This window comes from Lepisma saccharinum, chromosome 29, assembly GCF_977018435.1.
Source record: "Lepisma saccharinum chromosome 29, izLepSacc3.1, whole genome shotgun sequence".
Classification (NCBI taxonomy): domain Eukaryota; kingdom Metazoa; phylum Arthropoda; class Insecta; order Zygentoma; family Lepismatidae; genus Lepisma; species Lepisma saccharinum.
The window spans coordinates 15,222,399-15,247,149 of record NC_139257.1 but is presented as its reverse complement, the minus strand read 5'-3'; the positions used below and the strand labels follow the sequence as shown (position 1 = coordinate 15,247,149).

Below are 24,751 nucleotides of genomic sequence, written 5' to 3'. Positions count from 1 at the left end.
AACATACATGCACCAACGGAAGATAAAGATGATAATACTAAAGATGATTTTTATACAGAGTTAGAACAGGTCTTTGATAAATTTTCTCAGTATGATATGAAAATTCTGTTAGGTGACTGTAATTCACAGGTTGGCAAAGAAGAGACATTTAAACCCACGATTGGTAAAGAAAGTCTTCATGAATTAAGTAATGATAATGGTATAAGATTGATTACTTTTGCAACCTCAAAGAATTTAATTGTGAAAAGTACCACTTTTAAACATAAAGATATCCATAAATATACCTGGTCTTCTCCAGATGGTAAAACTCATAATCAGATAGACCATATTCTTATTGATAAGAGAAGGCATACTAGTATAATTGACGTTCGTACACATAGAGGTGCTGACTGTGCCAGTGACCATTATTTAGTAATTGCTAAATTAAGAGAAAGACTCTCAGTGATAAATCATAAGCAACAAAATCTAAAAGTTATAAAATTTGATACAGGAAAGTTTGATGATGAAAGAATTAAGAAAGATTACCAAATTAAACTGTCAAATAGATTTGAGGTTTTGCAGGATTTAAATGATGATGAAAATATAAATGAAACAGACGTAAATAAGAATTGGGAGCACATACGTAATGCAATAGAATCAGCAGCTAAAGAAACTATAGGATACCATAAACCAAGAAAAAGTAAGCCATGGTTTGATAATGAATGTCATAATCTAATAGAAATAAGAAATCAGGCTAGACTTAGGTGGTTAAATAACTCGGATGACAAAAATCTAAGCAATTATAATACAATAAAGCGAGAAGTTAACCGCACGTTTAGAAGTAAAAAAAGAGATTACTTGAAAAGCAAAATTAACGAAATTGAAACAAACAGCAAAAATAAAAATATCAGAGATTTATATAAAGGTGTAAATGAATTTAGAAAGGGGTGGCAACCTAAAGTAAACTTGATAAAAGATAAAGACGGTGATTTTCTAGCTGACCCAAGCGATATTCTAAATAGATGGAAGAACTACTTTAATGACCTTTTAAATGTCCATGTAGGAGATAAATCAGAAGTAAATGAAGTCCACACAGCAGAACCTTTAGTTCCAGAACCTAACTTGACTGAAGTTAAAGATGCTATTAAAAGGCTTAAGAATAACAAAGCACCTGGCATTGATTTAATACCAGCTGAGTTAATTAAATATGGTGGAAATTCATTAATATGTCAAATTCATAAATTAATTTGTTTAATATGGAAAAAAGAAGAAATCCCTCAACAGTGGAAAGAATCCATAATTGTTCCTGTGTTTAAAAAAGGTGATAAAATGAACTGCAATAATTACCGTGGAATTTCTCTACTCTCAACAACATATAAAATATTATCTAACATTCTTTTAACAAGACTAACCCCATATGCTAATGAAATTATAGGTGATTATCAATGTGGATTTAAACGTAACAGATCAACTACAGATCAAATTTTTCACATCAGACAGACACTTGAAAAAAAGTGGGAATATAATCAGAATGTCCATCAGCTATTCATTGATTTCAAAAAAGCATATGATTCGGTCAAAAGAGATAAATTATATAATATATTAGTAGAGTTTGGAATACCTAAGAAGCTTGTTAGTATGATAAAAATATGCACCAGTGAAACAGAAAGTAAAATTCGTGTGGGTAATAATATGTCTGACAAATTTATAATTCATGATGGGTTAAAACAAGGAGATGCATTATCTCCATTGCTCTTTAATTTTGCCTTAGAATATGCTGTTCGGAAGGTAAAAGAAACTAAGGAAGGACTAAAATTAAATGGTGTGACTCAGTTGTTAGCATATGCAGATGATGTAGACTTACTGGGGGATGATATAAATACGATTAAGAATAATGCTAAAATATTTTTCAAAACTGCTAAAGAGATAGGTTTGGAAGTTAACAAAGAGAAAACTAAATATATGCTTACAGGCCGAAACCAAGTGTTAGGTAATAATCAAAATCTAATTATTGATAACAACTCGTTTGAACCAGTTTCCAAATTCAAATACTTAGGAGTAATATTAACAAATGAAAATTATATTAAAGAGGAAATAAAAAGTAGGCTTAATTCAGGAAATGCATGTTACTTCTCTCTTCATAAACTTTTGTCTTCTCGTTTAATATCTAAGAAACTAAAAGTTAAAATATACAAAACAGTAATTTTGCCTGTAGTATTATACGGGTGTGAAACTTGGTCCCTTACATTAAAAGAGGAACATAAATTGAGAGTATTTGAAAATAAGATTCTTAGGAAAATATTTGGACCTAAAAGGGATTAGGAGACAGGTGAGTGGAGAAGGTTACATAATTTAGAACTACATAATTTGTACTCATGTCCAGATATTATTAGAATAATTAAATCAAGAAGACTTAGGTGGGCAGGCCATGTGGCACGAATGGGAGAGGAAAGAGGAGTTTACAGGATTCTTGTTGGGAAACCAGATGGTAAGAGACCTGTAGGAAGGCCAAGACGAAGATGGAGGGACAACGTTGAGATGGACCTAAAGGAAATCGGTAGGGATGGAAAAGAGTATATAGATCTTGCTCAAGATAGGGACAGATGGAAGGCCTGTGTTGCTGCAGCCATGAACCTTCGGGTTTAAGAAGGCTAGAGAGTTAGTTAGTTAGTTAGTTTTATATGTAAAAATTTTACACCTTAAATGCACCATATTTAATCCATTAGATTAAGAAAAGAAAATGTTTAAGGGTGTTATCGAAGGGAGGGAGGGTGGGAAAAATATCCAGCTCCGAAATATTAGGCCTTATTTTACAAGTGGGTTCTGGGGGGGATTCTGAATTAAACGTTGGGGGAGGAAACAGTATCCAACTCTAGGTCTTAGATTAGAGGGGGATTGAGCATTAAATTGAGGGGGGATATCCAATTTTTGGATATTAGTATTGTCTTAGACTGTTGCAAAATTCTTGTGTGGAGACTGAGAATTAATTTTTTGGAGGAGGCAATATCCAATCTTTAATGTCAACAGTAATTCTAAAATTGGCTTGGAAATTATGGTGGTAGGATTGAGTATTACATTCAATCCCGAACGTGCCAAAAGACAAGCTAGAAAAGACCAATTAATTATCTTGGGATCCTAAGAAAGTATTGACACCCCATTAAATTAATATTCTTGAAAGCCTGCAAAGAGATGGATATAAAAATGTTCTTGCTCGCAATAATGTGTTGCAAGAATGTGTGTTTCTTTGACTCTTTGCTGAGGTGAATGTGAAGTTTTTTACTATAGGTGCATTACAAGACATTGTTTTAAGTCCACTTTATGCACAGTAAGGCTAATCGGGACTGGACCTACTATGTGCCTCCACTGGTATTACAAGATAAGCGATATTCTCGGTATTCATTAATAACTTAACTTAATGCTTAGTGTTCGTATACTACTTCATTTAAAGCAGGTGCACCATTTGGAACAAAATATATCGAATCCGCATTTCTAACTTCACGTCACAGAAAAAAATTACTTTAACACGTTAAATTTGCACTGAAGATAAAATCCACGTACATATTGTTATGGGTTATTAAAATAATTATATTTACCCCAAGAAAACGGAGGGGGGTGAGTTCTTTGAAAGAGGAACCGTATAATATTATCGTCCTTAGCTTTACTTTGTGGGGATTACTGTATGGTTTCTTAGCTTTACTTTGTGGGGATTACTATATGGTTTGAGTGCGCGAATAATATAATTTGGGGGGACGCATGACATTATTATAGGGTGGATTGCGCCATTGGCCTTGGGGGAAGATGGGCACCCCTGGGTTCACTAGCTGTTATATTCATGGCATTGTCATACCCAGGTTTCTAACCTGGAACCTTAGGCTTCTTAATGCGTTACAGATACCACTCTGGTACGGACGTCGCAAGAAGGTCCTTACGCCCCTGAAACCAGTGGTTATATAGGGAAGGTAAGGTAAAGGTACCCCTGTAAAGTGCTCCCCTGTGCTTTGCACCATCTAGCATCTATAGAGGGTGATGTGATCAACAACACGCCCCTAGCCGCCTTATCCCCAGAGTTTCCTTTATACGCTGGGTGGGCGCCGGAGCCGCTCAAACAGGTGGAAAAAATCCCGGTTCTCTCGCATGGTAGTCAGACGCCGTAACGACTGAGATACCGCGGCTCACAAATGTACCCCTGTGCCTGTCCACACATGCCATGAACGCATGTGGGGTGATGTCGAGGTATAGAGCTCCACATATTCTTGATCTCGGCCACAGCATCACGCTCCGTCGCCTTTACCTCCGAGGATTGGCTTCAGGTACCTATTATACGAGGCTGGGTGGGCCTCATAGCCGCGCAGAAACTGGGAAATGGCTGGATTTTTTTTCTCTTTAATGCTTCTTATGTATTGTTATTGGGTAAGAACGGTTAGAAAATCGGCGTGCAAATGCTTTAGACTCTGGTAAAAGGTAAAGTGCTCCCCTGTGCTTAGCACCACGCCATGAAGACGTATACGGGGTGTGGGGGTAACGCCCCACACCTTGTTGATGGGGGTGATGTGATAACGCTTCCAACGTTAGAAAAGTTCCCGGATTTGAACCGGGAGGGGGTCGAACCCGGGACCTTTAGCATGGTAGTCAGACACGTTACAGACTGAGCCACCGCGGCCATCTTTAGACTGTATAGTTATTTTTTGCACAATGTTTTCGGTATTTGTTCACATGTGTTTAAAGATCACTACTCTGCCTCGAGTGCTGGACTCCCTCCACCGACGTTCCTTCGCGAAACCAAGACAATTCCAACCTAAGACTCTCGACCCAGAGACTGACTGACATACAAACTATTCAGCAGCTTCATATACGAGGGTCATCCAGTAAATAAAGAACGTTTGGTTATACAAAATGAAAAACACAATATTTATTGGAAAAAAACAATTCTATTACATACCTGAAGCTTCCTTCACTTCTCTACATAATCACCTCCTGCATTTAAACATTTGTTGTATCTGGGCACGAGCTTCAGAATTCCCATGTTATACTCTTCTGACGCCAGTTCATTAAGGTCATGGCAACAGTCTTTTGGGATCGTAAAGATGTTCTTTTGGTGTATTTGATGCCAAAAGGCACTACGATCAATGCAAATCGTTATTGTGAGAGACTTAAGAAAACTACGGCGAGCTATCCAAAACAGGAGGCGAGGAATGCTTTCTGGAGGAATTGTGCTTTTGCACGACAATGCCCGCCCTCACACTGATGGAGCAACTCAAGAATTGCTGGATCAATTCGGATGGGAAATTTTTGATCATCCACCCTATAGTCCGGACCTTGCTCCTAGCGATTTCCACCTTTCCATAAGCTGAAAGAGTTTCTGGGCGGTAAACGTTTTGGAAGTGATGAAGAGTTGGAGAATGCAGTGACCACCTGGCTTAATGAACTGGCGGCAGAAGAGTATAACATGGGAATTCTGAAGCTCGTGCTCAGATACGACAAATGTTTAAACGTAGGAGGTGATTATGTAGAGAAGTGAAGGAAGCTTCAGGTATGTAACCGAATTGTTATTTCCAATAAATATTGTTTTTCATTTTGTATAACCAAACGGTCTTTATTTTCTGGATGAACCTCGTACTTACCTCAAGGTGTCAAAATCTACTCTTGACAATACATAACTCCCACTTCAAAGGTCGACAATAGATCTCTCTTATTAATAGCGTTCAGGGAATGCAACTCACCGCCGACTTAAATGACCCATTACGTCAAATTGTGCACCCATAACTTAAGGAATGCACTTGACGCCCACCTTCTCTCCTAACCTCTAAAGACCGGAGCCAACAACAAATCTATTGTTGCGTAAAAAGCAGAAGGAACACGTTAGTTCTTTGGCAAGTGCGTCACTATCACGTTCCAATACTTTTCCATAAGTGCAATAATAAGGTCTTGCTTGTTCTTACTAACATCCAGAAATAGAAAAATCCACATTAAAAATTGCCTTCTTATAAAAAGGAAGCGCCACCCTCATACGACTCCGAAGTCAGTGCGAAATCATTGTGTGTCAAAATTGAAAATCTAGTAGTGAACTTTAAACACAAAGTTTTTTTTATAGACAAAACTAAAAAAATTTAGGCGCCAGCTTTTTTCCTCAAATATCCGTCAAGAAAGCCATGAATATGATCACGATACACATCTCGATATGTAGGACATTTGTTTTATTAATTTATACAAGACTTGAGTTGAATGTATTGAATAACTATGCAATACGTTCTAATATATAGCCAACTCTCCCATGTCGCTGCAGATTTTAAAATTGGACTACCAATAGTGAAAAAATGTATAATGGTATGTTTATTGTTCTCACCTAATGATGCACGTGATGCATAAAACAAATAAACATTAAGAAACACATACCGTATCCATTATTTTTTTAAAAAAGAAAAGGTAATTGAAATTTTCTTAAGTGAACTCCAAATATATATTTAAAAAAAATAGAACTGAATTTCAAAATTCAGAAGCCACGGCAACCGAACGCCCTGAATTTTTCTACCCCTGCTTAAATTAGTAATATAGAATTTAATATAAGAATACGAATTTGCTTGAGATCCGTCTCTAGGATCTATGGTTTCACACAATGCTAATCGGGGTGTACGGGGTGACCCTCTGTAAAGAAACCCACCCATATGTCTTCCACGTAATACGTCCTTGTTGCCGGGCGCAACCAGAGTGATCCTCCATAGGACTCGCGTCGCGTCCTGTCCATGCGCGTTAGTATAGCCATTTCATCATCTTCGCGACAATCCGAAGTGACAGAAATGCGAAGTAAAATGAAATAAAACAATCGGTCACTTAACTGATGGTGGCCGCGGTGGCTCAGTTGGTAACGCGTCTGACTACCATGCTAAAGGTCCCGGGTTCGATCCCCGGCCGGTTCAAATCCGGGAACCCCGGCGCCCACCCAGCGTCGAATAACATGGGTACCTGGGGGAAACCCTGGGGGGTAAAGGCGGTCAGGGGCGTGATGCTGATCACATCACCCCCACTCACGACCGGATCAAGAAAGTGTGGGGCGTTACCCCCACACCCCCTATACGCCTTCATGGCGTGGTGCTATGCACAGGGGAGCACTTTACTTTACTTTTTTCACTTAACTGATATACTCTAGTGTCTGCAGCTGCGAAACTGAAGTCTTGGGTAAGACAAAGCCGTTCAATCACTAAATTAACGATGAGACGTAGAAATTAAAAACGGCAGTGACGAAATCTTTACTTTCAGGGCTTGACTAACGAAGGTGCACGAGAAATCCTTCGCCGTGTTGACATACGGATAGCCAAGTCAACAAGTGTAGCCTTTGTAACGTTTCAATGGTCAACATACGAGATGTGGCTCACAGACTTTTTTTCCTCGGCGTATCAGCTCCAAGGTAATACAAAGAAAGGTAAATGGATAGAGTGAACCTTGTGCCCGTATAGTGCAATGACATGAAAAAAAAATCCTCGTACTAAAGTACAAGGTATTCACACAATATTGTAACTCACAAAGAACAGAGTTTAAGTCAGATAGACTAATCGGGACTGGACCTCAGTTTAAAGTGGGATCCTATCCTACAAACTGAGGATCCCAGGGTGCGAAATCATTGAAAACTGGTGGGGGGAGAAAGTTCTTCATCTACAAGCCCCCCACAAACATATGTGTAAATTATACGATACATATTTGTAATGTTATTAAAAGTAAAAATAAATTACTCAATTAAAAATATATTATTATTATTACTATTATCATTAATTGTACATAAAGGAAATCAATTTGTTACTTGTATACATATCAGATATTGCAAAGCAGCTAATAAATTTCTTTACTAACTGGTTCAAGATGTTAATAAATTATGAAATAGTTCAAGTGGTTTTATTATGTGTGAGTTCTTGTTCAGTTTGTGCTTTATGATAAATCAATTAGATTTCATGGTTATTATTGTTTTGCATTCTTGTTTTACTTTTATTGTGCGTAATGATGTAGATTTGTTAATGATCTCTTGAGAGAGAATGCATTCAATACTCACAAATACACTAATTTGTGTGTGTTTTTCATATTATTCTTAGTAAAGTATCTTTGAAATTAAAAATAATTGTTTATCTTTTGTTTGTTATAACAAAAACTCTCCCCCCGGAAATTTTTGGTGGGGGGGATTTTTGAGGACAAGATTCTTGGTGGGGGGAAATCCACCCCGTCCCCCCAGGATTTCGCACTTTGGAGGATCCTATCCTAAGCACTCTGAAATGTGTCTCCACCGGAGACCGAATCCAGGACCCTTTGACCACACCACGACAACATTACCATTACGCTATCAGACAAATTCAGTACGTTTGGTAGATGGGTGAGGAAAATGCATCCATATTATGACAGAAAATTGCTTGAATTTCCCTCCACATCGGATTTTTTAAATGCCACACTGATTATATTCGAGTCGTGTGTGTTTACTGCACAGGCATACTGTAGTGATGTGCTGTAATTAATAACCTAGGTCAGGAAATTAGTATTTATGTATTCTGCACTTGCTGTATGCGCATTCTCAGGCATTTTCATGATTAAGTGCATAATAGTAATGGCCCCAAGCAAGACACATGTCTGTTAAATCCAGGAGAGACCCTGTCTACCTCGAACCTTCAGGAAAATAGAATGTATGAGATTTGAAAATGTATTCTCTTGCCCAGGGGAGGGGCCATGCCATGTTCTATCCGCTTGTTCATAAAAAAATTATTCGGACTTATTTTATTTTCCTAAATTCGAGACGTATAGGACGAGATATGGATGGAAAGGAAATTACGTAATTCCACACACCAGATGGGACTGCAGACCAAATGTCTGCAATATTCTGAAAGTTTCAGAATTTTGTTACGTACCCAATAGAACCAAATAATGTAAATAGTTTCAAAAGCGGAATAGAGCTGGCAGCAGCAGGCGTGCAAGATTAAGAATTAACATAATATATGTGAATAATTATATAAATAAGAACAAAGCAAATTGGAAAGCTAAAAAACAATAAAATCTACTATAAGAAGATAAAGAATAAATATAAAAGAAATAAATTAATATATATATTCGATAAATCAAATCTGTGATCATATGTAAGTTAATACGAAAATTAAAGAAGTCAAAGCACTGATACAAGTTTATGTCTTCACTATGCAATGTCCGGTCAGGAGAACAATCAGAGAAAGCAGGAAATGGTGAATATCAAGAGCTACAGCACGACGCAAGGTGGTTGTTTTATTTTCAGTAAGGAGTGTAAGTTGCAGGAGCTTCAGTGTGCTTTACGAGAAGACAGTGACTGTACCTAACACAGTAGCATCTTTGTTTCTTTATACATGCGTTGTTTAATTTGCAAACACATGTGATTCTGTGTTGATTCGAGACGAGACCAACTTCTCTCTTGGATCAACTCCAGCTTCAGTACTATGCATGGGAAGGGTGCGAAATCACTGCAGATTTGTGGGGTGGAAGGAGCAGACAGCAGGCAGACATATATGTGTGTGTGTGTGTGTTTATATATATATATATATATATATATATATATATATATATATATATATATATATATATATATATATATATAAATATAAATTATTAAATATTATAAAATATATAATATACGGACTGTCCATTCAAAATTCGATTGCTAATTGAAGAGTTTAATATACTACAAATGCTATGAACAGTAATTTGAGTGACTACTGGGAGGACCAAAAGTCAAGAGACATTAAGGAGATAATATATAGTTTCCTACGTAAAATTCACATCTAAAAGCAATTACGTGTTTTATTTATATATTTTTATACTTTGTTTGTAGCTAACAAAACGCGATGAGAAATGGGGAAGAAATAACAAGTTGGACTTAATATTTTTGTGTTCTGCGGATGGCTGGGTTTAGTGTCCTTACAGATGGAGCTCTTTGTTGTTCATTCTTTGTGTGTGTTTTTTATATTGTCCCAGTAAAGTTATTATTCGACTTCAAAACTGTTTATCTTTGTTGTTAGAACAAAAACTCCCCCCGGGAAAGTTTGGTGGGGGAATTCCCCCCCCCCCCCCGCCCCGGATTTCGCACCATGCATGCGATGCAATACCGACATCTGGTATCAAAAGCTACACCAGACAAGTAAAGTTAAAGAACGAAGCAAGCGAAAAGGGTGTGCAACATGTGGGGAGGCGAAAAACAACGATAACCGTTATATACATACGTATACAGGCCCTTGCCCAGGGGAGGGGCCATGCCATGTTCTATCCGCTTGTTCATAAAAAAATTATTCGGACTTATTTTATTTTCCTAAATTCGAGACGTATAGGACGAGATATGGATGGAAAGGAAATTACGTAATTCCACACACCAGATGGGACTGCAGACCAAATGTCTGCAATATTCTGAAAGTTTCAGAATTTTGTTACGTACCCAATAGAACCAAATAATGTAAATAGTTTCAAAAGCGGAATAGAGCTGGCAGCAGCAGGCGTGCAAGATTAAGAATTAACATAATATATGTGAATAATTATATAAATAAGAACAAAGCAAATTGGAAAGCTAAAAAACAATAAAATCTACTATAAGAAGATAAAGAATAAATATAAAAGAAATAAATTAATATATATATTCGATAAATCAAATCTGTGATCATATGTAAGTTAATACGAAAATTAAAGAAGTCAAAGCACTGATACAAGTTTATGTCTTTGAACAGATATTGCATCTGTCTGATTGATTTACCATTCCCATAGCGGAAATTTTGTTTACATCAGTGGCGGCGCGTTCCAGCCGACGCCCCACAGCACTTTTGGTTGCGCGTTTCAACCATAGCACCTACTTGGATGCGCGTGTCAGTCGTTTGGCACCAAGTATACACATTGTTGCACATATTTAGTGTTGGCGCGTTTCAATCGCAGTCGCAAGGGAGGATATTAGTATAATTCCCAAAGCTTAAGGGGAAAAGCTGGAAAAAGGATATAGGAATTAATAAATCGTCGAAAAGCGGAAATAGAAGGAAATACAGAAGGAAGTCCATATCCAGACTGTCCATTAAGAGGGAAGTCCAGATCCAGATCTGTCCATTAAGAAGAAAGTCCACTTAGGAAGTCCAGATCCAGACCATCCATTAAGAAGGAAGTCCAGATCTAGACCGCCCATTAAGAAGGAAGCCCACGTACGAAATCCAGAAGGAAGTCCAGATCCAGACCGTCCATTAAGAAGGAAGTCCATATAGAAGAATAAACAAATTTAAGGAAAAAATAAAAGATATATCAAGATAAAAATTGACTGTAAATGAGAATTATAGAGAAAAGCAGCTCATCATATAAATATTATATTTCAATGTATGCTTGTTTACATAATATATTCGTTTAAACGTCTCCATTGGAAGGCATGTAGATATTCTAGCTGTGGTTTAAGATTAAGATTTATGCACCTTGCACCAAATAGAGGTAGCAATTTATGCGATAAGAAACTATATTGGGACTATCAAATCAGTTATATTTTTTCCTCCTCGAGTCTTCTTAAAGGAATTTAGTTTCTAAAAACGCAGTGCAAGAAAACGAGGTAAGCATCGTAACATTCTCAAGTCGTTTGACACAAGATGGAACAGAAAAGTATCAATACTAGCGTGACTTCGTGACTAAATACACACAACTTTGTCGGGTCCAGCAACCCCCCCCCCCCCAACAAGCTTCCGGTCAACAGTGCCCTGGATTTTCACTTATGAAATAAAGCAACCCTAATCATAATAAAAGTTAACCCCCCTATACGTGAACTATATATACGCCCGTGCCCTCCACAGATGGAAAAGGCTAGATAAATCATTGACTGAACTTGTCTTGGGGAGGGGAATAGTATATAGGGATAAGTGTAACTATTGTACCAATGGAGGAATTCAGAATTATGTCCCTTTGTCACTTTTTTCCAGGATAACGACAATGCAATCTAGAGCTCTTCAGATTGGCTCCTTACTTAGCAAGCACTTCCATCCAACAGGCAATGTAATAAAGAATGCGCAACGTACACTTATCGCCCTCTCTTGATCCCTGTGTAAATTTACCCAACAACGGACAGAAATGCCAAGAGATACGCCACCGTCTGGTATACCAGCAGGGCAACATGGGAAGCACATGATGGGCAGCCTCCCACCGAGAACAGAGTGCGTCAGGAAGAGGAGCTCCTACGTCACGTCCTGGTGGGGTTGGATTTCGTTAGAAAAACCCTCGGCATCAGAAACAAGCTTCTCAGCAGTTCCATTGTTTTCCTATAGTTCATAAATATATCTCAGGGTGGAACTCTAGAACCATGATAAAATTCAAGTATAATTCCCGGTTTTCAAGGCGAGGTTTCCAAAAATTCAGGGTAGAAATAGATGCTTTCTCTATTTTAACCTTACGTATCACCGTCTCTCACCACGCACACGCATTCAAATTTACCTAATCAACTTCACGATATCATATCTTGCAATAATCTTCCTGTCAGATAGATTGTTCTGCAAAGGACGTTAACAGAGTAAACGGATTGTGAGAATTCTATTTTCTTTTCCTTTCTCGATAAAAATAAACCTAAACTGTGAAAGACTTGCCTCGGGGCATTTGTAAATGTATGAATTTATTTGGATTACTAATAGTTGCAACTGTTCACGTCTACGGAGAAAAATTCACGCAGAATTCCCGGATCCAATAATTCACGCAGAATTCCCGGAGCCAATAATTCACGCAGAATTCCCGGAGCCAATAATTCATGCAGAATTCCCGGATCCAAAAGAACCTTGTGCGAAAATATTTCGCGCACTCTCCCCTCCAATCCCTCAACTTGGGCCATAAGGAAGCTTCACTCTACCCCTCCCCTCCCCGCGGGAGTACGATGCACAGGAATAGCAGGCCTGCGCAAGTTCTTACGCAGCTCCTTGACTGAAACTCCGTTTACTCGACACCATGACGTCTGGTGACGAAAATGACGAGAGAAGAAATGCCGTATACCAACTTCGAACCAAGTGAATTACGCTAACCATTACACCCCGTACACTACAAGGAATCCAAAGGGGGAAATCACCTCAGTTACCGCTTTTCAATGGATTGCTGGGGAGCCTTATCCCCTGCTTTGGCGACAACCATAACTTATGCATTGAGTCACATCACGTACTTGGTTCCACAATGTGATTCGTTCGAATTCGTCCCGTGCCCCCACGAGGAGAAAAGGAAGTCCCCAAACTTTGAGAAAAGCAGCGTTTCCCAATTACTTGCCACTCAGGAGACGGCGGCTGCGTCTCTGCACTCTGGTCACGTGACGGAGCCGCCGGATGCAAAGGAGTATGAGACTTCCTCCTCCGCCTTTTGTGACGCTCTCCCATCGGAGCTCCGTTCACCCATTAGGTACCAAGGGAAATTCCTCCGCATGGCTAAAATCCCAAACTTATCTTGACAAAAAAAATCGCTCGGGTAGCAAAATTTTCCCTTTAAAAATTCCCTGATTACTCAAGTGTGGCCCCCATGCTAACATTGAACTATACTTCCCGCTTTTCCAAAAACTTTCCAGAAATTCAAGGGTACAAGCAGCATTCAACATTACGTATTACTGCCCCTCACGTCCCCCCCCCCCTCACACATATATATTAACAATATAAAGATCCACCCAATGATATCCAAAAATTATACATTTAAAATATTTAAGGTGCGAAATACACCTACAAACACAATACAAGTCACAAATCTTACAAAAAAAGTAAAAAAAGGTAAAGTGCTCCCCTGTGCTTAGCACTACGCCATTAAGGCGTATAGGGGGTGTGGGGGTAACGCCCCACACTTTCTTGATCCGGTCGTGAGTGGGGATGATGTGATCAGCATCACGCCCCTGACCGCCTTTACCCCCAGGGTTTCCCCCAGGTACCCATGTTATTCGACGCTGGGTGGGCGCCGGAGCCGCTTCCAACGATGTTACAGGATATATTAATCTATGGAAAATGTTAATTTTGTGTAAGAATTTCAAACTCAAATTTACCTAATCAACTTAAAAATATATTACATTGATCTTCCGCCTCTCGAATAGATTGTTCTGCAAAGGACAAAGTTAAGGAATTGAGAGAATTCTGTTTTATCCTCCATGCACCTTTCTTTTCCTTCCTAGATACAAATAAAAGTGTGAAAAACTTGCCTCAAGGCATTCATATAAAATGGTTGTGATTGGTGCTACAACTGTTTCTAGCAGTCCCATTGGCTGGTAGCTTTCTGGGGTAAATAACCTGTGGTGGTTAGGCTAGCTGGGTTTGGTTCTCTTAGAAGACGAAAGACGAAAAATGGTTGTAGCAGCAATACCGACCTTTATAAATATGTATAAAATGCACAAGTTCCGTTTTCTGCATGGTTGCCAGCAGCAACTCTATAAAAATTAAGGATATTCAATCAAATAGAATGAGAATTCCCGAGCCAATAATTCATGCATAATTCCCGGCGAGTACAAGGGTCACTATTTATATTTTGAGCCTTGGCAACACTGATTGAAGTTAGGCGCGATTTGACGTTTGCACGGAATCGTCTGGCATTATTGACCATAACGTACTTCGAATGTTTTGTCAATAGCTTCATTTGTGTTGTTTACGTTGCCTTGGAGATTGCGCGACAACAATAAAATGGAATTAACTCGTGAACATTTTCGTGCGATGATTTTTTACGATTTTTGACGTGGATTAGCAAGACAAGAGTGCATCGATCAACTTACTTCCACATTTGGCGATGAAGCCCCATCCTTTGCCACTGTGAAACGCTGGTATAACGAATTTAATCGTGGCCGCCATTCGCTCACCGACGAGATTCGCGAAGGTCGTCCAAAATCAGTTGTTGTTCAAGAAAACATTGATGCTGTGCAAAACCTAATACTGCAAGATCGTCATGTGACATACTGTGAGATTGAGGCAACCATAGGCATTAGTTCCACCAGCATATATAAAATATTACATGATCATTTAGCTGTGAAAAAGGTATGTTCTCGTTGGATCCCACACAATGTGACAAAAACTCAAAAAGACGCTCGCGTCAATTGGTGCAAACAAATGCTCAATAAATACAATCGTGGTGCTTCAAAAGACGTATATAAGATTGTAACAGGTGACGAATCGTAGGGAGATTTCAAACCGAAGCGACAAGCAGCAAGTGAACCTTGTAGTGTTATTTCTCAAAGTTCGTTTCTGTAGCTTCTCAAATTTAAATTTCCAGCAGGAACTAGGGAAGAACACTTCTTATCTGCAAACTACGCAAACATGAAGCAACTGGGATACACAAAACACCAGCTCAGAGCAAACTCTATCATGACATGAGCATGTGTTGTGGTACAAACTATTTTCAACTCAAACAAACGCTGCCGACCTCCACGAACGGGGAGATAAGCGAGAAGTCTAGAGTTATCTTCGTCTCCGCCCTCGTTAGCATTTGGGGAAAGGGATGGGCGATTTGTCGAATTGAAGCACCTCTCCAATATACAGGGTGTATACAAATGATTAAAGCGGTTTCACGATGTTACTGTACGTGTATTATTGAACATATCGTGAAGTAACTTTACAGATTTGTAGAGAAACTCAACAAGTTTTGTGAGTTTGTGCCGCCCTTTGTGAATCTGCAAACACTAACTTTATAATGAAGTTTTTCTCAAACGCGATGCAGCATGTCCCTATCAATTCGATCAAAAGCACTGATGAGAGGAACCCACAGTTCTGCCAGGTCACTCGGTAATGGAGGCACAAACACTAAATCCTTCACATAACCCCTCACACAAAAAAAAGTCACACGGATTTAAGTCAGGGGAGCGTGAGGCAGTGACACGTTGTTGATCATCACTTCCACAACAACCGATCCATCGGTTTGATAGTCTGGTGTTCAAGAATTCGCGATGGAAGTGGGGCGGAGCATGCTCAAAGGCGCCACGGGGAATCTCTCACAAAACTTGTTGTTTCTCTACAAAACTGCAAAGACATGTAAAGTTGTCACGGTATCTAGTGACATGTGAAACGCAGTTCGATAAAAATTATTTTTTGTTTATTGATTCATTTTATGCACCAACTTGAAAGTGTGAGGTATTTTATTTTGTGGATAAACTTGTATCCGAACCAAACGTCGGGAGTTGGAGCCGGGTCTTTCCTGAGTGACAGCCGCCGCTTAGAACATGACATATTTGCACCAACGCGAAGATAAGGAAAGATTATTTTCGTCGAGACCGGACTTCAAGTCAGCGGGCGGTCGAGCCCATGTTCACGGATGACCAGGAAAAACCAGCTGGAGCTCAAGCTTGCAAGGATCGACGACGCGCACTTGACCGCGTTTCAAGACAATGGAGAGAGGTCATTTTCCATCCCTCAGAAAGAGAAGCGAAGCCACCTTAGCGTCATTCCCAACGGACGAATTTGAATCTCTCTTAAATACGCGGTGCTACCATCCCAGACACAGTTTTTTACCCGGATTTCATAGAGAGAGCATCTCCGCGCTACACTCTCGCGTGATCGTTGCTTTGTGTCCGTGAACTTTGTTTCCTTTCGTACTGTGAGCGACTTGCAGATAGGGAGTTACCAGTGTGCGCCTTATTTTGGTGAAGATTACGCGGTGATTTGTTTTTGCCAAGCGTGGACTACATAATGATGGAGGGCTAGAGAAGATAGAGAAGGGAGCCGTCGCTCCCCCTGACGCCTGCAACGACGCCGAAGCCAGTCAGCCAACGCCAAAGACGACACCAAAGCCAAACACTGCCCAGAGTTCGAAGGACGTCTTCAGAACGACGCCGATCGAACCCAGAGGGAGAGATTGAAGGACGACTCCAGAACGACGCTTCCTGAACGACGCCGAATCGAAGCCGTCACCAGAGAGATTCCGAACCGACGCGTGACCACGTACACCCGACGCTAGTGACGAGATGAACGCCCGAAGTTCTGAGGAGGTGCAAGTACAACAGATCGTCGCAATTACTCTTCGTCGCGATCGACCTCGGAGGACAATTTCGCCACAAAGGAACCGTGTGCAAGTCCCGCGTCCAGGAGAGATGAATGACCACGCCATGTAGCAGAGTCTGGTAGAGTATACGTCAGAGGGTCTATGTACATGTAAACGTGCGTCGTTAGTATCAACACCGTACAGTTAACGCCGAAGTCTCACTTATTCGCAAAGTTACTCAGGAAAAACCTAAACCTAATTTCCGCGTCTGATAATTTTTGGTATTGTTATAAAAAGAGTCATTTCATGTTCAGATGTGCTAATTTAATTGTCTGCATTCAGCGTTAGAAGCTCCATTTCATTTCTTTAATATTTAGTGTAAATTGTCAAAGTGTGCTCCATTTTTTGTGTAACCGACCGCCCCGGCGCGCCATTTAATTTGTCGAGAGTTGACTGATGAGTCCTTTTTAATTGTGGAAAGCGTAGTTGTTTTTATTGCAAGGTCGTGTGCGTGAAATAGTATTATTTGTTGCGTAGTGGTTTTTAAGGTAATTTTTGCTCGCGCCGACGATTGATTAGTGTATTCCGGCAGCTGGAGCCAATTAAGTTTTTGCATCACTATGTAATTGAGTAGTTGTTCTCATTGGACGAGAGAGGCTTGTGTGTAAGACCCCCGTCCGAGAAACTTGTATATGTCGTCCTCACGACTCGATGCACACGTTCATTCGAACGAAAGATTTAACCACGCCGACCCATTGTCTTAGTTAACCGCTTTCCGAGGGCTGGCACTTAAGTTAATTTAAAAGAGCACAGGAGCTGGCAGACAAATGCCCTAAATTCACATAAAGGTTTAAAATTAAAAGGAATGAAATGTTAATGAGATCCATGATTTGTATCCATACTTCACATGTAAAAATACCTCATGTGTGTGAAAGAGAGATAGAGTGAATGTTGGGAGAGCTTGAGGAGGCTTTGTAAACAGTTGTTGATTGCAATATTTTTTGTTGTTACAATATATATTCACTTTTTTACCGTTCGTCAGTGTTGTTATTTGACGTTTTTCAGGTACCGGATATTATGCTATTAGTGTGTTATGAATGTTCGAATCTACATATCAAAGGTAAACAAAACAGTGTAACATTTCAAGGTATTAATCTCCGCCTCGCAATAGTATGACAATAAACGACCGTCTCAGTACCGAACTTGATAACTTGACCGTGAGTCACGACCGGTTTCCCGTACACATAACGACGTTTGGCCCCGTGCCGGGGTATGATTGACACGTCATTTCGGGGGCCGTGAGTGCACTCGTTACAAAGTAACATAATGAGACCGCTTCAATCATTTGTAGAATTTTTTTTTTAATTGTGGAAACCTTGTGTAGAATTTACCATGGTTAGAAGTCCAATACCAATCCCCATAGAAACCAAGGTCTATAGTGTTGCCATAACTTTGAGACATACCAAGGGATTTTTTTTGTTTTTTAAAGTATTGGATGAAGCATTGCTAGACAAGGAGAGAAATGACACACGGTACTTCAAACCACTCACGTCCTAATGACTTTACGTTTCAAAAAACACAGATTCAATTCAATAGCGGCTTGTAGTTTACTTCGGTTGTTGCACTCTTCTGAGACATACATGACGAGGAAGGGGGTGAAGGTGGAATACCACCCCTCTCGTTGCGAATTTTGGTCCTTGGGAGGATGTTTTACACACAATATCCTGATCCGTCGAAAGAGGTACTGGAATCCCCCTTCCACTGGGAAATTTTTCATCTAATTTTAAATTTTTGTGCAGTTAATGAGTGATAGTGTATATCTCATGTATGTTTCTTTTAAATATTCGTTTAGAGAAAGTGGCAACCAAAATTTTGTTTACATCAGCTTTAAAAAATTGTACTCCTAACATGGACATGTAATATCTCGTGTGAAATAGCTCATCATGACCTTTCCAACGACGTCCGAATCATTTGTATAGGTGCCCTGAAATATTTCGATTTAAAATTTACAAGATGGTAAAAAAAATGCTCCAAATAGCACATTTTGCACCCCAATAATTTCGGAAATATACAACATATGGATCTGCAATTTTTCATAGGCTCCTACCTCAGGTGGCACCTTCAGTATGGCAAATATAAAATTAATCGAAATATGCGAGGTTGAAAAGTGCCTCATTGATTTCACATAGAATAACCCGATTGTCTGTGGATAAATCACTGCCAAGTTATCGTTAGTTAAGCCTGAATCACACGGAACTGAATTCCAGTAGGAATGCTCTAGTTGACGCTGGACTGGCTACCCATTTGATAGTTTTCGCCTCGCACGATACTTGTTACACCGTACTTGTCGATAGTCTTTTGTTCCCATAATGGCGGCCGCGTGAGATGTAACCAATGTATCACTTCACACTTTTAAAATACGATAACTATTAAACCGAGAGGAATATCGCTTCGTATTAAATGGTTTTAGGTAGAGAAGAATGGCGCTGATTAAATACATACTTTACAACGTTTACTGTACACGTATGGAAGAATATTTTAGCTTTTTCAATTGCAAACACCGTGCACTCACGTGCCTTTTGTGCTGTATGTATTGTACATTGTAATTGGAACAGCTAACCGAAATGATCCATAAATGCTTTGGTGTAAAACTGTAAAGTGCTATCTGTTATAAGATTTTTGGAAGCATGTACGTAGCATTTATGCTAGCAAAAATGTTAATGGAAATGCTCTCGTCTAAAGCCGGCTTATAGGTGGACGAGCAATTTGAAGAATGTTGTAGGAGAATTACTGCTTTGTGATTTTACTTAAAAAGGAAAAGTATGAAGTAGAGATTGGCTCGAAAAAAGCATGGTAATCAATGCGTACCGAACAAGCTTTTTAACTCATTTGCATTATTCATACATGAGATTCGCAGGATTCATTCACAGAAAAAAGTCAAACATTTATTAATACACTTGTAATAATAAGGATTTTCATTTTCGGCTAATCATATTTGTCACGTACACATCTCATCGCTTTGCATAAATACCTAAATATTACTGAACTGAACACGAATGCACTGCACGTCCTCTCTTTACTTTTTTTATCGAGAAACGGAGAAACTATAACATGAGCACTCTGAAACCATAAACAAAAACGCTCCTTTGCAAACTCGTAGATTATCTTCACATGACCAAACTTTACTTTGATTGGCTTTTCCACAGAATCCAGTCGAGGAAAGCTAGTAGCAATTAGAACATGTTCTATTCCTCCAAACCAGTCAAACAGCCATCAAATCCGGGCAGGTAGCCAGTTCAGCGCCAACTAACTGGATATCCAGTTCCGTGTGATTCGGCCTTTATATATATATTTTTTTTAAATTTACCCAAATTGCTCGTATTTCATTGTGCCCCCCCCCCCCTTAATTCCGTTTGCAACTCTAACGGCTGACTTCATTCACCTAACGAGACTGCACCATGAAAGTAGCAGCATCTCAACAGCATACTTGGAGAAGAGACAAGTTTAGATTTGCATCTGAGCAGTGTCGTCGCGTGCAGTGTTGCCACATGAAGGGAAATTTCCCTTTTTGAAGGGAAATTTGGAGCTAATTTTAAGTTAAAAGGGAAAAGGGAAATTCGATGAAAAATAGCGAATATTCAGGGAAATTTTAAGACAGACTGAACATTAATTATATTAAACATTATAATAGATTCCAGTTTTGAAAACGAGAACTTATTTTTTTTTATTTTGTCGTATACTTTGTTCTGAGAGGAAGGGTGGAATTTTGGTTGACCCACATCTGGCTACCGTTTGGGGCCGGCCGGAGGTCATTGGCCATTCACCCTTATGTCCCGGCTTTGTGAGTGCGAGTCCGAGGGTATTGTTTATGTAAAGCTTTGGACGGTTCTCTGAATTTTGCCTCAAACACTACACGTGCAAACCATAAAGTTCTCTTTGTCGAAAATTATCTTTACCAGTCTTCATTGGACACTGGGTTATTCGTCGTGTGCGAGTGTTTGATGGAAGATTGTGCTCTTCTTGGACGATGGAAGAACAAAGGAAGCAAAGGAAACGATCTGCAACTCCAGCATATATTAGAAAACGTCGTGGAGAATTATCGAAAGCTGAAAAAACACCGCGGAAACGAGTTAAAAAATTCCATGCAGAGTAGCAAGAAGTGACCAACAATGGATTAAATTTTAATAAAAACTTGCAGTGTTTCAGAAGTTTCCACCTAATATGTGAAATTTACCAGAATAGAACATTTGCTCAGGTATGTAATATATATATATAATAAAACGTGTATACCCATGCGCCGAACTTCATATGTGCGCCTTACTAGAACAGCATTTTGTGTAGAATATTTTTAATTTTCTTCTGATGGTGTGATTAAGACAAGGGGCATGGGCCTCCCTAAATCCAATCTCTGTTTGTGTGTTTTGCTTTTTACTGATGAAAATATTCAGTTGCCAACTTTTTTTAGCTTTCATCTCAAAACAAAAAATTTGGCTTGGTTTAGTAATAAAAACTAAATCTTCCAAAAAACATTTAAAAGTTATTGATTTTATTGTTTATTGATTTGGTTTATTTTACTTCGCTTTTCTGCCACTTTTGACTAATTGTAAAGATAGGAATGAGTGATGATATGATGAATGGACACTCACAACCAGCCAAGCCCAGGCCGGGATTTGAACACGGTACCCCTGGCGTCGTAGCATATAAAAGTTAAATTGATTAACATTTTATACACACATACGAACATGGGTCAAGGATAATATTTAATTATTATTAATAATAATAATAATAATAATAATTCTTTAAATGAAGGGGGAAAATGGGCGAAAAAGGGAAATTTTACCCCTTGGAAAGGGAAATTGTGCTTTCAGATTGTGGCAACACTGGTCGCGTGCTGCACGCACCCTGGAAGGGATATTGGCGGCGAAATCAACGAACACGCGCTTCGACCCCGCCCCCTAAAACTTCCTACAAAGCTGCCTGCTTGCAATGCACAAGTAGCCGTCTCTCCGTACTCCCTCCAACAAACAACACCACACTTTAACCACAGAGAAGACCTCCATCCAGTCTATTCTGACGTGCAACGGTATAACGAAGGAAATATATATAACTTCAAATATAATCTTAAAACATTAATACAATGTTGGATTATAAGTAATTAATTCTTGCGCTGGAGTGCCTGCCCTACCATATCGCCTCAGATTTTAAAATTCAACTAACAAATTGCTGACATTTATAATGGCATGTTTATTATTTTGATGTAATAATACATGTGATACTGAAACAGAAAAAGATATTAAAAAGCACATACTGTACCAGTTATTAAAAAAGGTAGTGGAAATTTCATTAGCGAACTCGAAATATTTAAAAACATATATTTTTATAAGATTTTTAAAATTCAGGCGTCAGGTGAAAATTTTCGAGCGCCATGGCAACTGGGTGCCCTGTATTTTTGTACCCCAGTATGTATACATAAAGTGCTTCAAATATAGTGCACATTACACAGAATAAAATAGAGCAGAGATCCTTCAGCTAGATTCAAAATCGATGCTTATACTATTATTTCTAACAGGGCTGCAAATACTGAAATTTTCGCATGAGTTAGAGCTTTATCCAAACATTAGGAGTAATCTCATATATACTGTATGGTAGGGTCACCGAACGCTATCTTTTAAAATATAACTTTCTGTCCTGCAGAAATCTTTAAATTAATCTGAATGTTAGGGATTTCGGTGATGATATCACCGTCATTGTGAGTTTCAAGTTAGTGCTTCAAAAGGTGTCATTTCAAGTTAGTGCTTGAAAATGTGTTTTTTACCAACAAATTTTAGAGTTTAAAAATATTTACATGTATTGTATATTCACAATATAAAGATGTTTTCATGTAAAGTAATGCACCAGACATTGCTCTTCATAGATATATAATTTTGACCATTAAGGTTGACATATTTCTGGAATTGCTGTATATACACATTTCAAAATGCCAGTCATGTATTTCAATGGAAGCTTGAATTGAAATATCTGCAATATTAACAAGAAAATACAATACAATAACATGCTTTATTCTTCCTATAAAATATTGCTGTAGTGTTTACTTTTCAATGTAATCATTAAAATATGGATTACATATTTTAATTTCCAAAATACCTTCTCCATTGTAACATGCCTCTTTTATGTCAATTATCATCATCAGTATTCCACCATAAATGGCATTCTTGGCAGACGTTATGTGATTTTATCCACATATTTAATGGAAACAAAATCCAAAGTTAATGGGAACATGTTCTTCACTCAACATTTCACAAAACCTCCCATGTTCTCTTCTGAAATTTTCAGAACTACAGTGCTGATTATAAGCACCAGTTGTGTGTGTGCAAGCATGCTCCTTTTTGATATTTCCAAAGCTCTGCGGGCCATGGTTCAGTGGTAGAAAAGATTCAACTGTCTGAACTTCACATGGAAAATATAATGAAACAAAGATATGAACCTAAAACAGAATTTCCAATATGTTCTTCCATCTACTGGAGTACAATGCGCAATACTAAAATTAACGGTTTCTTTCGTAAGCCTTCACTGCTTTCACTTCCACCAAAGGAGGATGTAAGAAAGCTAAAAAAAAAGTAATTACACTACCACCACACAACAGCTGCACTTTCGAGATTTTTTGCCCTCAAATCCATGTTCCTGAAGACGGAATATGCAGCTGCTCTGTGCTGATCATCATACAAACACTGCACAACACTGACGTTTTATTGCAACCTCATGACTGGTTTGTTCATAAATCATTACTCACAGCTCACAAAGCATTTGGGCATAATGTGTGTGTGACCTCTGCCCTCACCACACACCGAAAGTTGAAAGTTAGTTTTTGCATTTCTCTCATGTGCTCACAGGCACGGATCCATGGTGAGGGCAATATTTGTGATCACCCCTCCCAACTGCCAGGTTTTTGGATATATTATTATGTCTAATATGAAGACTCAAATGTTCTGAGTTTTGTCACAAAGTTTAACAGGCTCGAGAATGGTTTTTAAAAGTTTGATTAAGGCTAATTGGAACTGGGCCAATAATTTTTCGGTGAGGTGACATGCACGACTGAAATTCACCCCTCATAACTCAAGAGCTTGGGTGAAAAACATGGTAAGTGACATTTTGGTCATTTTGGAGTTCATTAAAAAAAAAAAGAAAGGTTAAATTTTCTGGATCCGACACTAGCTGTAATATTTGTGTTATAACAAAGGTATTGAGAAGAGTAATCACTCGGGGCCAGATTGTCTGGGTCCAGGGACGCGAAAAGCATCTTACTTCAATTCAAGATATCCTGGTACTTTCATTCAATTGCCTTTACTTAACTTTTTAACTGGGCATCTAAATGTTGATCTTATTATGTAGCATGAGAAAATTTGCAACACATTACTGAATCATTGATCATGATCTGATTCGTTCTCTTGGGAATATAAAACTTCCAATGGAATAGAAAAAGATGTCAACTGGAAGAAGGCAGTTTGAAGATACATTTCACCAGCAGAAAAGTCGAAACTTTCATTTGATTAGCCGTAACTTGATGGTGAAGTTGATTCCCCATAAGGAACACATGGGATTCCGAAAATTCTTATTCATCAAATTTTTCAAACATCATGTCCAGCTTAATAATCAACATAAAAAAATACTTCCATTTGCAATATGGAGAGAAATTCATACTCTTGGATACACGCAGGGTTTATTTTTTAGTAGCAGTGCCCATTCAGGCGATATTGAAATAAATGCACAATTGGTGCATAACTGTGTCCCCCCTTAAACTTATTGTATGTACCAACAACAAAGATTATTTCCACTATTGAACCATCTTACACATTTGCAGCCTGGC

General features: G+C 38.8%; 1 protein-coding gene across 1 annotated transcript in view; it reads right to left on the bottom strand.

The window, feature by feature from the left end:
• LOC145981531 (uncharacterized) overlaps window positions 1–24,751 on the bottom strand; it is a 230,463-nt gene that overhangs the window by 200,428 nt on the left and 5,284 nt on the right. The gene's annotated exons all lie outside the window — the stretch shown is intronic.